At 35.3% G+C, this 15,668-nt stretch overlaps 1 protein-coding gene across 5 annotated transcripts in view; it reads left to right on the forward strand.

Annotated features, from left to right (window-relative positions):
• The window catches only part of TENM2 (teneurin transmembrane protein 2), a 1,239,558-nt gene that overhangs the window by 675,487 nt on the left and 548,403 nt on the right, over positions 1 to 15,668 (forward strand). Inside the window, exon 1 of one of the 5 annotated variants that reach the window (XM_051978864.1) lies at positions 14,774 to 14,945. The exons of the other annotated variants lie outside the window; for them this stretch is intronic. The gene's annotated coding sequence lies outside the window, so the exon portion shown is untranslated. Of the gene's footprint in view, positions 1 to 14,773; positions 14,946 to 15,668 lie in introns of those variants that run through there. 5 annotated transcript variants of the gene reach the window in all.

Below are 15,668 nucleotides of genomic sequence, written 5' to 3' on the forward strand. Positions count from 1 at the left end.
AAACCAGTATTAGGATTCTGAGCCAATGCTTTATTTATTTGGCTGAGTTGCCTTTCCTTAGATAGGGGAAGTCAGAGATATGAAGCACACAAATTAGTCACAGTATCAAATATTTTTGTCATTAAGTTGTATCCAACACTTCGTGTCTCCATGGATTTGTCCATGGGGTTTTCTTGGCAAAGATACCAGAATGACTTGCCATTTAAATCTCAAGTGTGTCCCCATTTTATAGATGAACTGAGACAAAGAGGTTGAGTGTCTTGCCCAGGATCACACAGCTAATAAGTGTAGGGCATTTTATTTGAACTCAGATCTTCCTGATTGACAGTCTAATGCACTACCCATTCCACCACCTAGCTGCCTATTTCCTACCAGTTCTCAGATTTGTTGATATTTTTTTCATCGTGTGAGATTTATATATTTCACTGAAGGAAGCAGAATTTCTATGTCAGTTTCATCTCTTTGCATTCTCCATTTGTCTTTCTATACATTTATTTTCCTAAATAATTTATCAAGGCAGTAAGATATAGTGGAAGAGAGACCAATCGCCTTATAATCACAATTCAAATTCTACATCTGTCTATTAGACTAGTATTTTGACCATGTATCAAATACTTAACATTTCTGGGCCTCAAGAAACTCTCTGAGTAATTATTTGCTAATTTAAGATGGTTTGTGATATGATTTGTGGAGAGAGATGTGATAGTTGTTACCACAACAATGTAGCTTGTTAGAAAAATATAAAAGTCCTACTTAGTCACTTTTTGAGAAGCATGGAGATGACCCTAAGTTCTCAAAGGCTAAGTTCTCAAAGAGCTCAAGCTATAATAGCTTTTTGCAACATAGAAAGGTTTGAATGAGACATTTGATAAGAAACCATGTATCTCTTCTCTGAAAACTAACCTAGGTAAGTTTAAGAAGATTCATCACTAGTGGTGTAGAGATAAATATTTAATAACCAGCTCTCCAAAAAAAAAGTATATTTGTCCCTTTGAAGTTTTATTTGAATTATTCTTTTCCCTACCACTTTCTTAAGTCTAAATAATCAATACAACAATAAATAAAATCTAAATAAGGATTTTTAAGCAGGCATGAACTGAATCCATAATACTCCTACCCATCATTTAGCCTTCCAAAAGGTATCGAATATTTTGGCTGAGACAATTCTTGAAGAATGTCTCTCCATATTGTTGGGGAATTTCAATCCGTGTCAGTAGAGGAAGCGTCAAAATCATAGATTAGTGAAGTGAACTCTAAAGAAATTGACTAATTTTGATTAGAATCGGTTCACTATTATAGGCTATTAGAACCCACAAGTGCTGATTCAGATGAATTCTGCCCCACTAGAATAAAATGGTAACCAATATTTGTTGGCATTGTTGATGGTTCTGGACACCATTTCATTTCTATAATGTTTAAATAAAAGGTTTAAAATGTCAATATCTTCTGTAATTTTTCATAAATGTCAATAAAATTGAGGACATAACATAAAGGTTGGAGTTAGAGAGATAAATATTTTATGAGAAAAAAATTGGCTCAATTCACTATCTTTAAAAACAAGGCATCTAAGGTCATATATCTAGAGCTAGAAGGGAGCTTAGTCTCAACATTTTACAGATGAGGCCCAGGGAGTTTTGGGTTCATGGCCAGTATCAAGTAGGCAGTAAGCGTCAGGGATGGGCATTAATCCAGGTTCTGAACCTGTAGAGTCCATGCTTTTTTCATTCTTTTATACTTCTACCTCCTAATATTTTCAGCAGGTTAAAAAAAACTATTCTTATCCTTTTCCTGCATATATCACTTGACTTCATTTTATTTCATATATACATTGATGATTTCCATACTGCCAACACTTCTTCCATCATCCTCGTTTTCTTTCCAGTGCAGCCTTGGATTTTGCTCCAGCTTCTCTGGTCCTAATAGGTGACCTTATCTTGACCAGTACTATGATTTCACAGTAAACCTAAGCCATCTCTTTATCATGCTACTGACACTTGAGCATTTATCCACATCATTCTTCTACATGGGTATCCTTTCCCTGTTTTCTAGCTTCCCTTTTTGTGCTTTATTCCACCATTAGAAAATAAGTTCCTCGAGGGCAGGGAATGTCTTGCTTACTTAAATGTGTTTCTGCACTCCTTAGCACACCTGATACACAGTAATGCTTAATAAACATTCAATTTAGCTAACAATCTACTTGCTAGATATTTCTAGCATGTCAGTGTAGGAGCAGTGTGGTAGGTACAGTGGAAAGAATGCTGGATTTAGAACAAAAGACAAGTTCAAATCCCGACTTTGCCATTGAACCAACTATACTAGAATGAAAATGTTGGAGTGACTGATCTCTAATATCTCTTCATGATAACTCTATGAAGCTATGCAGTAGTAAAAATCTACTGTTGTTAAGTATAAGAAAAAAAATTCTAAATAAATATCCCTGTTGTTTGGATGGATTCACTGAATGAAACCTTACTACCCAGACAATCATGTGGTAGTTATCATGGTGTGAACTGGAACTATTGCAGAGAAAGAACTCCCCTTTGTTAAGGAATTTATATTCTTTGTCCTCAAAACACCAGCGTTCCAACTAACAAATACACAAACTTTGTTTGAGAAACAAAACAGATTGCATGTTGCAAGACAGAGCTGCTGGCAAAATACTCTATCGTGTCAGATTTATACAAACCTATCTCCAGTGTATTGCACCATGTCCTAGAAAACTGGAAACCATGAAAACAAGTGCTCATATTTTAAGGAACTCGGTGACAGCTTATAAAATATTGCATTTTCTGTAGCAGTTTTTACATAAAGCTTCCACCTTAAAGAAATGGATTTGATGGGGATAGGTGGTAATTTTTTAACACAAGCAGTGACAAAATAAACACCATCTGTTAGTATTGACTTATTCCACAGCATTCTCATGCTGGGTGATTTTATTTCACTTTTTTTCAGAAATAGTTAATGACACATCTGGTAGGCAGTGAAGGTGCACTTTGGGTGATTAAATGTGGACATAAGTTTACAGAAAATTCTAACAGAACAGTTGTTTGGTCTTTTTCCATTTTGTCCCCCGCCAAATGAAGAAAAATTCTAAGTAGCCAGCCCGGCCAGCGCAAGTCTTTGGCTCACAAAATTCATTTCCTGAACATAGTATAGAGTAGTTTAAAATAGCTAGTATTGGATATTGGCTACCTCAATTCAGGTAGAGAAAGAAGTAATTATGACTTTTTTTCTGTGTATTCTACAACTTTGCTTCTCTTTTAAGGAGGAAATAGAAAATTCCATTTTTTTTTATCTTAATTTTCCCCTGGTAGCCTGTAGAAACAGCAATTGTTCATTTCTTTAGGTCAGACATTAAATAATAAACCCTGATTGCCAAGTAGAAATGGAAATATGCTTAATCATTGTTGACAACTTGTCACCTGTTCTCAGTAAGGTTTCAGAGGTTCTATTTTTGTGCTCCTGATATCAGCAATCACATTACTGCTAGTTATGGTGATCAGAAAAAATACTAGCACACGTCACCTTTCACCTCACCCCATTGGCAGAATATATAGAATAGAGGGCAAAGTACTTAAAGGAATAACTGATATCTTGACAATTCATAATACAAAAATTTAACAAGAAAAGATTTATTATGTTAAAGAGATTCATGAGATTGTTCCCCATCATTCAATTTACTTGGTAAGTTCAGAATCCCCTTCCCAATTCATATAAATATCTGCTCTTCTGCCCCCAACTCCCTTCTTCTGCCTTCTATACTCTTCTATGTTCCTTCCATTCTCTGTAACAGGAACATTGTTGCCACTGAGATCCTGTGGGAAATTACAGTGATACACCCTGGTCTCACAAATTTATACAGGTGAAATTAGTTTGAGATTAATATCAAGGAATACATTATATAGGATAAGAAACAAAACCACAAATGAATAATGTGTCTGAGATATCATACATGGAAGCAAGCTGATATTGATAATCGACATTTCCCCAATTTATTAGTTCTCCTCACTTCAAATGCTCTCTTACACTTAAAGTAAGCTCCTAGAAGGCAGGAACTATTTCCATTTTCACTCTGTATCCTCAATCCCTAGAATAATGCTTTACACACACCTTTGGAATGATGGACTTAATAAATGTTTGTTGAAGTTTTACTGTTCCATTCATGCAGTACTATCTGATTCACTTTTCTTCCTTTTTATTTCACCTATAATTTACCCAGAAGCAATAGTACTTAGGGTATGATGATTTTCACTCACAGAGATTTACTTTAAGATGTGATCTTCAGGAACATCTTGTTCTAATAGGCTGCCTTACTATATGAGTCTCAGGTTGTGTTTAGCAAATGGGGATTGATTTCACTAATCCACTACAGATGGATTTTATTAATGCAAAACTGAGTCTTGCCCAAACTGATTTTAGAAGCTACTCTTTTCTCATGCTGGTCCTAGGGAAATAAAGTTGTTGCTATAATGGACTAATGGGCACTAGGGCACAGAGATAGGAATACATCTGTCAGAAACAGAAATATAAAATTATAAGACTGGACCTTTGGGAGGAAATAGCTTCATTCATCTTAACAGTCATGATAGAGGTGGGTAGGGAGCAGGACAGAATTAGACATAGTCTGACATGCATCTTAGATTTTACAAGTAAAATTCAGAGTTTAGGAAGAAGGTGCCAAGACCCAAAATTTAACAATTAATCCAGGAAGGGAAGAAAACCCTCAAGAATGAATTCCTTACACCACAAACACAAATACCTCTGTTAAGGAGGGAAAGAAGGAAATATCTGGAGAGGACAAGTGATAGAAGCAAGAGCAGGTAACTGAACATAAATATAAAGCAGTTTCATAGACTTGTAAGAATAGTGATAGAAATGTTAAAGTTCAAAATGAGCAGATGGTTGATAACAAAAAGGGTTTTTTTTTTAAAAGACTATATTGGGAGTAAAGGAAAGATCTAAGAAAAGGATTCTACTATTGTTCTCAGTGACTATAATGATGATAATAGGGACTGGAGAAAATATAGATTTATCCAGCCACTCTCCCATCTTCTTTTCTGTGCCATGTTGGACAGAACCCTGGGTTGGAAGTTAAGAAGAACTTAATTTGAATCTTGGCTCAGATACTTTCTGTGTGCGTATTACTCTGGACTAATCACTTTACCTTCAGTTTCCTTATATGTAAAATGATGCTAATATGTCACCTTTCTCAGGGTTATGTGTAAATCATATGAGATAATATCTGTAAAGCACATTGCAAACTTTAAATCACAGCATAAATGCTCACTATTATTATTACCAAAGAGAACTGTTTTTGGACTGGAAAAGACAAAGCAAAAAATAGCAAATACTAAGTTGAAACCTCTAAGGGAAAAGATGGTTAAAAAAAAGAGAGAGAGAGAGTATTTAGAAGCCATCAATGCATTCAGGTCATCAAAGCTGGACAGATTACATTGCTGTTCATCATCAAGCATTTATGAAGTGCTTACAAGGTGTAAGATACTCTGCTGATGCTAGAAATATAAAGAAAGGAAGAATACCTAATAGATATGATTGCTATGGTTTTGTTAGTGATACTTGAAAATTATGAAGAATAGGGGAAATAAGATGAAAGATTAATAATAATAAATAATAATAATAATATCTAGCATTTATATAAAATGTTAAGGTTGGCAAAGTACCATACAAATATTATATCATCGTCACAGCATGGGACTGAAAGGGGAAAGTGTTATTATTATGCTGTCCATTTTATAGATGAGGAAACTGAGACATACAGTAGTTAAATTATGTGCCAGTGTCACAAAATTATTGTCTGAAAAGGGATTTGAACTCAGGTTTTCTTGATTCCAGTCCCTGAAAGTTGAAGGTCTGGGTAGATAATGATATTGTCAGACCTATGTTTTAGGGAAATCACTGTGGCAGCTCAATTTATGATGGACTAAAATGAAGAGAAGCTTGAGATAGGCAGTCCCACCAGCAGGCTATTACAATAGTCCAGGCATAAGGTGATGAAAATCTGTACTGAGGTGGTAACAGTATAGAAGACAAGAGAGATATTTAAAAAGACTTTGTGGAGGTCAAATTAATAGGCTTTGGTAATATATTAGATGTGAAGGGGGGACAAGGTGAGAGATAGTGAGGGATAGACAGCACCTAGATAATAAGCATAAGGGACTAGGAGGATGGTGATGTGCTCAACAATAGTAATAATAGTAATGTTAGGGGTATAGATTGATTTAGAGGAAAAGATAATGAGTTTAGTTTTGGATGTATTGAATTTAAGCTGTCTACTGGACGACCAGTTAAAGATGTTTGAAAGACAGTTACAAATAAGAGATTGGTGGTTAATAAAGAGGTTAGGACAGTATAGGTAGATTTAAGAATTTTCAGCACTTGATCACCAAGTGAAATAATATAGAGTGAGAAGAGAAAAGGGCTCGGGACAACAGTCTATTGGACACCTGTAGTTAAGAGAGTGTGACCTGAATGGAAACCTAGCAAAAGAAACTAAGAAACAAAGGAGAATTTTGTAAGAAAAGAACCAGGAGTCTACTCTCTAAATAGGATGTAGAGAGTAGAGAATAGGATGGAGAATAGGGTGATCAACATTTTCAAACTCTGGAGAGAAGTCAAGGAGAATGAGGTTTGAGAAAAAGCCCCTTGGATTTGGTGATTAAAAGACAACTGGTAACTTTGGAGAGAGCAATTTCAGCAGAATGATGAGATTGGATGCAAAGGGGTTAAGAAGAGAATGAAAGGATACAAAGTGAATGTTTATAACCTTCTCAAGAAATTTAGCAACAAAGAGATATAGGAGAGTAGATAAAGGGGAAGGAGGGACCAAATGAGGGGTTTTTGAGGACAAGGGCATGTTTGTGGGCAGGATCCATAGAAAGAGATTGAAAACAAATGATACAGCTGGGATGACAGAGGAGACAACTCAATGGAGGAAATGGATGGAACTGGATCATTTGTGAAAGCAAAGGGATTAGCCTTGGTAGGAAGTAAAGCCTCCTTCATTGACTGGGTTAGTAGACTTATAGAGCTGGATTCCTGAAAGGTTTTTGACAAAATTTCTTAATAGATATCCTAATGGGTAAGAGGTAGGGATATTCATTGTATGAGATTTAAGTTAGGTATATCCAGAACCTTTTGAAATGATCAGACCCAAGGAATGTAAATCAATGAATTGAAGTAGATATAGTGGGATATCACATATGGAATGGCCAAAGTATGTTCTTATATGATCTTCACAACACTGTGAGGCAGATATTGTTATTATCCCCATTTCACAGTCAAGGAACCAAAGAAACTATCTAAAGTGGATTGTCTAGAGACACATAGATAGTGTCTAATGTCAAATTTGAACAGAGATCTTGATTCCAGGCCCAGCAATCTATTCCCTAGGCTACCTGTGAAGTCATTTCAGGCATAGTGGACAGAACCAGTAAAGGAATAATTTCATTGTATCATGTCCTATTCAGATCACATCCGGTACATTGTGTTCAAGCCTGGACACTGCATCTCAAGAAAGATATTGGTAAACTGTAAATAGTCCGTAGGCAGTGACAGCATGGTGAAGTACTTTGAACTCAGGTTTTCTCCAGTGAGTAGCATATAATAGGCACTTAATAAATGCGAGGTGAATTGAATTGAATTGGTAGAAGGAACTGAGAATGTTTAGCCAGGGGGATAGAAGACTGATGGGGGATATAAGAACTGTCTTCAAATATCTACAAGGTTGTCATGAGAAGATGGATTAGATTTGTTCACTTCATCTCCAGAGGGTAGGACCAGAAGCAATGGGTGGAAAAGGCAGAAAGGTAGATTTAGGCTTGATTTAAAGAAAAACCTTCCTAACAATAAGAGAGATTTAAAAGGAGAGTGGGCTGTCTCAGGAGGCAGTGGATTCCTATTCATTAGCGATCTTCAAGGGAAAGGTGGAATTTTTGTTGAAGCTACTGTGAAGAATAAACTTGATTAAGGAGAATTGAGCTACATGGTCCTAGAGGTCTCTTCTAATTCTAAGATTCCAGGATTCTAGAACTCTGTGAATATATAGGCACAGCTACCTGCCTTATCACTTTCTCTACCTGCTAATCCCTAAAAAAAATTCTTATCAATATTTATGCTGATTTATTTCACTTAAACATATTTGCAGAATTGAATTGAACTGAATCATTCCATGATGTTGTTTGTCTGAGTACACTTTTCATCAATGAAAATTACAACCTAATTCTGTGGATTTAGGAGATCATCTTGTACACTTTAAAATGACCAAAATAGGTATCATACTGTGACCAACCTGCTGATACTCTTTAATAATAATAATAATAATACATAGTGCTTTAAGGTTTGCAAAGAGCTTTATAAACATTATTGCTATTGTTTTTCAGTCACGTCTGGCTCTTCATGACCCCATTTGGTATTTACTTGGCAAAAATACTGGAGTGGTTTGCCATTTCCTTCTCCAGCTCATTTTACAGATAAGGAAACTGTGACAAACAAGGTGTCTGAATAAATGTCTGAGGCTGCATTTTAATTCAAGTCCTCTTGATTCCAGGGCAAGCACTCCATCCATTGCACTACTTGGGTGTCCTAAAAATCTTATCTTATTCTCACAATAATCCTGAGAAGTAAGCATTATTAGTATGAGATGAGAAAACTGAGGAAGATAAAGATTAAATCACTTACCCAAGGTCATACATCCAGACAGCCCCTGAAGCAGATTTTAAACCCAAATCTTTTTGGTGGCTGTTCCAGCAATCCATCATGACATCTTGTGACCTCTGTGGGCTAACATTTATAGAGTGCTTTTATGGTTTGCAAAAAGACTCTTATGCATTCTCATTTAATGTATGACACAACAACTTGATGAGGTAGGCACTATTATTAAGCATACAACTGATGTATTTTTGGAGGTTTTGCTTTAAAATAAATTATAAGCTATGAGACAAGTCATTTTATATAGCACATATGTATATATATGGCCGATCTTTATTATTCTTAAGGTAGCCTTCTAGTTTTAGTTTAAGACTAGCTCCTGAGAATATCAAAAACAATTGGGCTTTTCAGTCAAAAATTAGTTAAATTGTAGAACCAAAACATGTTGAGTGAATTTTTCCTATTTGAGTGGATTGTTTTTTGTTGTCATGGAGATACAATCTAAAAGCAGGAGATAGTGTTGTTCAACTATTTAATTTAGAGATCATTGATCAGTGAGTCCTCCTTTGTTTACCTTTTCCTCCTTAACTCTTTCTTTCCTTTGCACTTCTTCAGCTCATACTCTGACAGCAGTGATCGGTAACATTCTCTCCTACTTTTGCCAATTTCATTTGTTCTAGCAGGACCTTTAAAAAAAATAAACATTATAGATTTCAGAAGCAGAAGTGACTCAGCAGCATTTCCTAAGCTTGCCTTTTACAAATTAGTTAGAAATTATGCTCCTCAACTCCTTTTACATAACAATTAACATGATCTTATTTTCATGGGTGATGCTTTTTTGATAAGCTTATTTATTCTGTCATCCTTTTATTTTATTCTCAAGTTGAACAGAGATAAAATGCCTCTCTAGCCATAGCACATTATAAAAGCATTATTTTTTTGTCTCCTAACCAGTATCAAGATACTGTATTGATAATACACAATGAGAGTATTAATAAATAATAGCATTTATATAGTACTTCCAGTTTTGCCAAGCACTTTACAAACATTACCATTGGAATGTATGATCCTTGAGACAGGGATTATCTTCTGCTTCTTTTTATATCCACAGCATTTAGTTTAGTGCCTGGCACATAGTAGGCACCTAATAAGTATTTATCCATTCATTATCTCATTAGATCCTTGATACAATCCTGCAAGATAGATACTCTATCCCCACTTTACAGATAAGGAAATTGGGTCAGTAATGAAGTGATTTGGTCAGGGTCACACAACTAGTATGTGTCTGAGACTTAATTTGAATTCAGATCTTCCTGGCCTCAGGTCCAGAACTCACATATCTGCTTCTGTATGTTGAAATACAGCTGCTACTATATTTTTGGACAATTAGAAGAGTAAATGTTCAAAAACTCTAAAAAATGACCCACCCAAAATGACAACATAGAAGGATGGTATGTAAGTTTTGATAGTAAAAGATGGAGAAGAATTGATCTAACACTGATGTTCTTCAGGTCATATGGCACATTCATAACTCATATACTGTGACAGCAAAGTGGATATTAGAAGATGTTGCCTCTTCAGGGGAATATACAAAGGGAATTTCTTTCTCATTGAACATTTCCAGGAAAATAGAGATAGGATCACAGATCCAGAGCTAGAAAGGACCTCAGTGCCTACTGAGTCTGGATTTCAGAGAGCCTAAGATTCTTGTCAAAATCACTCAGGTGACTAGTGGTCCAGATGTCAGGTCCTCTCACCAGAGTCTGTTTTCTTTTTCCTTTATCATCTTCCCTTTTAGGCAGCAAGAGTGTGTGTGTGTGTGTGCTGAAACTATTGGAACTTTATTCTTTCTTTTTTAATAGTATTTTATTTTTCCAAATACACATAAAGATAATTTTCAACATTTTTTTATTTTTAACATTTAACATTTTAAAAACTTTGTGTTTTATATTTTGTGTCCCTACCTTTCCCATTTTCTCCCCAAGATAGCAACAATGTGATATAGATTAAATACATACAATTCTTTTAAACATAGTTCCATATTTGTCATATCATGCAAGAAAAAATCAAATTAAAAGGGGAAAAACATAAAAAAAAACACAAGCATACAATAACAAAAAGGTGAAAATACTATGCTTTGATCCCTATACAGTCTCCATAGTTCTCTCTTTGGATGCAAATAACATTTTCCATCCCAAGTCTATTGGAATTGCCTTGCATTATTGAAAAGAGTCAAATCCATTACAATTGATTACCACATAATCTTGTGTTACTGTGTACAATGTTCTCTTACTTCTAGTCATTTCATTCGGAATCAGTTCATGTAAATCTTTCCAGATTTTTCCAAAATTAGTGTTCAGTAGGCGATTATTAGTTGACAATTGGCATCAGGGCTTTAAGGAAAGATGTCTCAACTCAATAAGATGTGAACACTGACTTTCTGTTTAGAATAGGTTCAGAGTCAGGGAATGTAAATGTTGGAAGAAACCTTAAAGATTTATCAATTGATCTAACTTCTTTATTTTGATGAAACAGGAATCAAAATGAGAACCCTATTCTTTTTGACCTTCTTTATTTTGATGAAACAGGAATCAAGATGAGAACCCTATTCTTTTTTACTTCCATTTCAATAAAGCCCTCTCTACATTAACACAAGAATAACTTTTATCCTCTTTCTGTAAAAAAAAATAGAGGTCTCAAAACTAGAAAAGACCCTAAAGAACAGGTTATCTGGTCCTTTGCTTTAAATTGAGTTACCTGAGGTCAAATAAGATTAAGTGACTGAATACTAAACCTAGTTCTCTATATACCACACCGAAGCTTCTTAAACTGTGTCTGTGAGATCATGATCCTATGTGGGGCTCACAAAATTATGATTTATTATCAGAAAGTATTTGATTTATATACCGATTTAATACTCGGGATCACATAAAAGCTTCTCAGGTGAAAAGGAATCACAAATGGAAAAAGTTTTAGAAACTCTGCACAATCCCAAACTGAGTCTATGGGAAGAATTGTTGGATTGTGTTGATTGGCTATCTCTTCGCACAACCTTCTACAATAGCTGTTCTCTAATTATTTTCATCTCAAGACAATTTTTTAAATGACTGAGGAACTCCTAAAGAGCTTTTATTTACATGTTTATATTATTGACATTTTCTAAGTTAGAAAATGTAATATTTTAGTATCATAATGAAAACAGTTTAACTTCACAAATGCCCAAAAAATTATCAAAGACACCCCAGAAGTCCCTGGATTATACTTTAAAAATTATTGCTTTAAGGGAATAAATTCTGTTCTAGTGACTAGTGACCAATGGCTAGTGCCCTCTCCTTCCCCAACAATATATCTCATTTATTTATATATGCCTTTTTTAATGTTCATGTTTTTTGCCTCACATATAGGAAGCTCCTTGAGAAAAGAGATTTTTTTTTTTAATTTCCACTACCTAGTACAGTTCCTGACACTTCATAAGTGCCTAATTAGAGAATGTTGATTGATTGCTTCAAGGTCTCCAAGAGATATTCAGAAAGAAGATCCAATAAGAACACGTGGAAGCTCTGGAGCTGATGTTCCATCATAATGTATGAATCACAGAAGTAGAATTAAACTTGGAGAAATGTTCTACTTATCACAGAGAGGAAGGGGAACCTTCCCCCCCCCCCCCGAAGTAATCCACAGATGGCTTCAGAGGCCTACCTTATTATTGCCTCTTTTTCTTTTTCTCCCTTAAGTCTCTGTTATGTAGATTTGTGTTACATTACTTAACAGGAGCTTGTTCTTTCCAAGATTACCCACAATCTAGTCATTCCCCAAAACTGAATGAATGCATTTCATTTACAGCCTTTATTCTATGTCTTTATTCAAACCATCACCAAAACTTAACACACTCCTTCCTTATTTTTGTGCCTTTGAAGCCATAACTTCCTTCAAGCCCCACCACAAGTGCTTTCTCCTAAGAAAAGCCCTTCTTCATCTTCTTAATTTTTAAGAATTTTTTCCTTGTCAAAATATCATTTATTTACTAACTGTGAATATATTATAGTCCTTACTGAATTATCATTGGCAGTACTGAGACTTCTCTAATATTTGGGGGCAATACCTGTTTCTTCAGTTCTCTGCTTGAAAAATAGGAAAAATGTCTTTATGTCCTTTACACTAATGACATTCAGTAAAATTATTGTATTTTTATGACAAAGTGATTTTTAAATCCTATGTAACAGAAACAAACAACACTTCTATGCAATGCTTCTCCCAATGTGCTGGTATATTTGAGAGAAAATTTCACGTTCAAGGTAGAAGGATTTTTTGGCATAAGCAAGAAGGACCTCACACAGACATGCCTATTGAACTAGTGCTGCTCCCCATATAAAGAACAAGGCCAGCTTTTAGTGAATTGGTCACAGTAGCAGCAAATTTCTCAATATGGTAGTCTGGTTTAATTTGGAGCTAAGTTTAAAAAAAACAAAACTAAGCAATTTAGTTGTTATTGGAGGTGCTGAGTCTACAGTAGGTGCCATTAACCTTATTCTCGCTCTTTGTCTGCAGTAGGCAAGGGAAAACTCTTTTTGGAAAGAATTCTTTGTTGCAATTATAGTGGAACAGTTGCTTTTCCAAAAGAAAAGTAGTCAGTGTTGAAAACATTGAGGCAGGTTTGCTGGGCTTACAAAGCATAGAAGGAATTATTCAGGTAAAAAATATTTACATTAGACTGATGGGGAGGACAGTATTTTTTCTTTCCATTTGGACCATAGCACTTTCTAAACAACAGTTGGCATAGTAACAAATGCAAACGAGGCATTCGACTCATGTAAAATGGATGCGTTGTATTTCAGCTATGGCTTTTCTTGCTTCCATTTCATTCTTTTTCATAGTGGACTAATACAGTTGCATTTTACATGTTGAGAATGCACACTTAAATTAGACACCCACTTCTATGACTTGGTCCAACCTGTATAAAAGGAAACTTAAGAATTTTTCAAATTGGTTTGATAGATAGCTCAGTGTATTATGGGTATTATCATCTTTATGTTAATTTCAAATCACTTTAAAATGATTCCTCATGAAATGAAGGTAGAAAAACCTGATTTTTTTGGTTTTTATTGTTGAGGGGGAGGTGGGTTTCTTCATAATTGGAAGATACCTTTCTGAAGGTTCAACAAAGTGGGGGGGAAAGAATCAAACTTTCCAGTTCTATTTTCAAACCCCAGAGGTCCATGATCCCTATATATCTGCATTAAGTCAAACCACTTCTTTACTGTAGATGTAACTATTCCCTTTTTGAAAGTTTCCTCTTAAAGGAATTTGATTTTTCAGGCAATTTACACAAGCCTTTTCAAAGTAAAGTAAAGTTAAACATTTATTGAATCTGGCACAAAATGTCATTAGAGAAATATGATAAGGATTGGTCTTGTGATGAGTTTCTTACTGTAGAGAACTCCCAGGGGAGGAAAGTTATACAACTACAGCAGGTGAGCACCTTTCCTGCAAAAGTGAAAAAAATTGCCTAACACTGACCTAGAAAACCATATATGAACATTATCTGTATTTATACATTTTTTAATTCATTTTGTCAAATGTTTTCCATTTAGATTTTAATCTGTTTCAGACTACATTGTAGAGTGTTGTAGAACACAAAGGAAGGTTGTTTGGACAGCATGTTCAATCCCTCTGACCTTGAGTATTCAGAAGTTAAGTGTCAACAGCCAATATGTATTAGAAACAATACTTTAAACTCTGCTCTTTCTGACTTTGAAGATAGTTCTCTCTTCGTGTTACCCTATCTGCTTATAAAAATTACGCACTTAACAGCAATGTTGCACCAAATATGATTGTGTCAGAAATTAATGATTTAGATCTAAGTGATTGACCCTTAAACAGAGTGTGCCAAAAATGTCAGTACAATTTAAGCTATTTAACCTTAAAACTGAACTAAGACCTTTTTGGACATCCTGTAGAGCACTTTACAGTTTGCCAGCATGATCTCATTTGATCCTAACAATAACCTTATTACTTCGGGTATTATTATCCCCATTTTACAGATGAGGAGACTGAGGCTGCGAGGTTAAATAGCTTGCCTGTAGTCATACAGTGACGAAGTGTCTGAGGCAAGATCCAAACCCAGGGCTTTCCTGGCTCAAGGTCCAGCATCCTTTGCACTTCACCACAACACTGTTTCTCAGTTTCTCAGAGACATTCAGCGAAAGATGAAGCCAGTTTGGACTTGCACTCTCAGGGGAGACTTCATTGAAGAGGAAGGACATGAACTGAGTCTAAAAGTAGGGAACTTAATTATTGCATAAAGTGAGCTATGCCTGCATGCTACCTTAATGATTTGGAGTGTACTGTTTATGTTAAGTGATTTAGTTGGGCTCGATATAAAGGAAGCCGTTCTTTTTAATTTACTGTTAATTTTTCCAAATGTTATTTCTGGGTCTTTCTGGCTTTCTGTCAAAAGCAATTCTGTATCTTCAATGCTTTTCTTCAGGTAGCCAAGAAACGGTATTTCAAATGCAAGAAGTGAGGGGGGGTGCTCTGTTAGATCTAGTAGAGTCTAATGAAGACAGATGGAGCTGAAACGTATTGATTATTTTATTTTTAGTCAATTTTGTGGCACACATTATTGACACTACTGTTCAGATGGTCTGAAGTTGGTAAAACTTGCTGTCAGGAAAAGCACATACTGTTTCAAATTAGCAGAAACTGTTCATTGCCTAGCCTGGTCTTTCAGCAAATTTAGACTATGGAGAGTAGGGGGAGGCAAGCATGGACTCTTCAAGTGAAGTGATAAAAGAAAAACAAAGCTAACCCTTTTACTAATTTAACTCAGGATCTCTTAAGATTAAGGGAAATAGTTTGATGAAGCAGGAAGAGCACAGGATTAGGACTTTTCATGGATTCTGATCTCACTGTTTAATGACTAAGCAAATCAAATGATATCCTTGAGCCTTGGTTTTCCTTGTCTATAAAATGGCTTGAGTAATAAATTTTTCTAACATCCT

Source organism: Antechinus flavipes, chromosome 2 (genome assembly GCF_016432865.1).
Source record: "Antechinus flavipes isolate AdamAnt ecotype Samford, QLD, Australia chromosome 2, AdamAnt_v2, whole genome shotgun sequence".
Classification (NCBI taxonomy): Eukaryota; Metazoa; Chordata; class Mammalia; order Dasyuromorphia; family Dasyuridae; genus Antechinus; species Antechinus flavipes.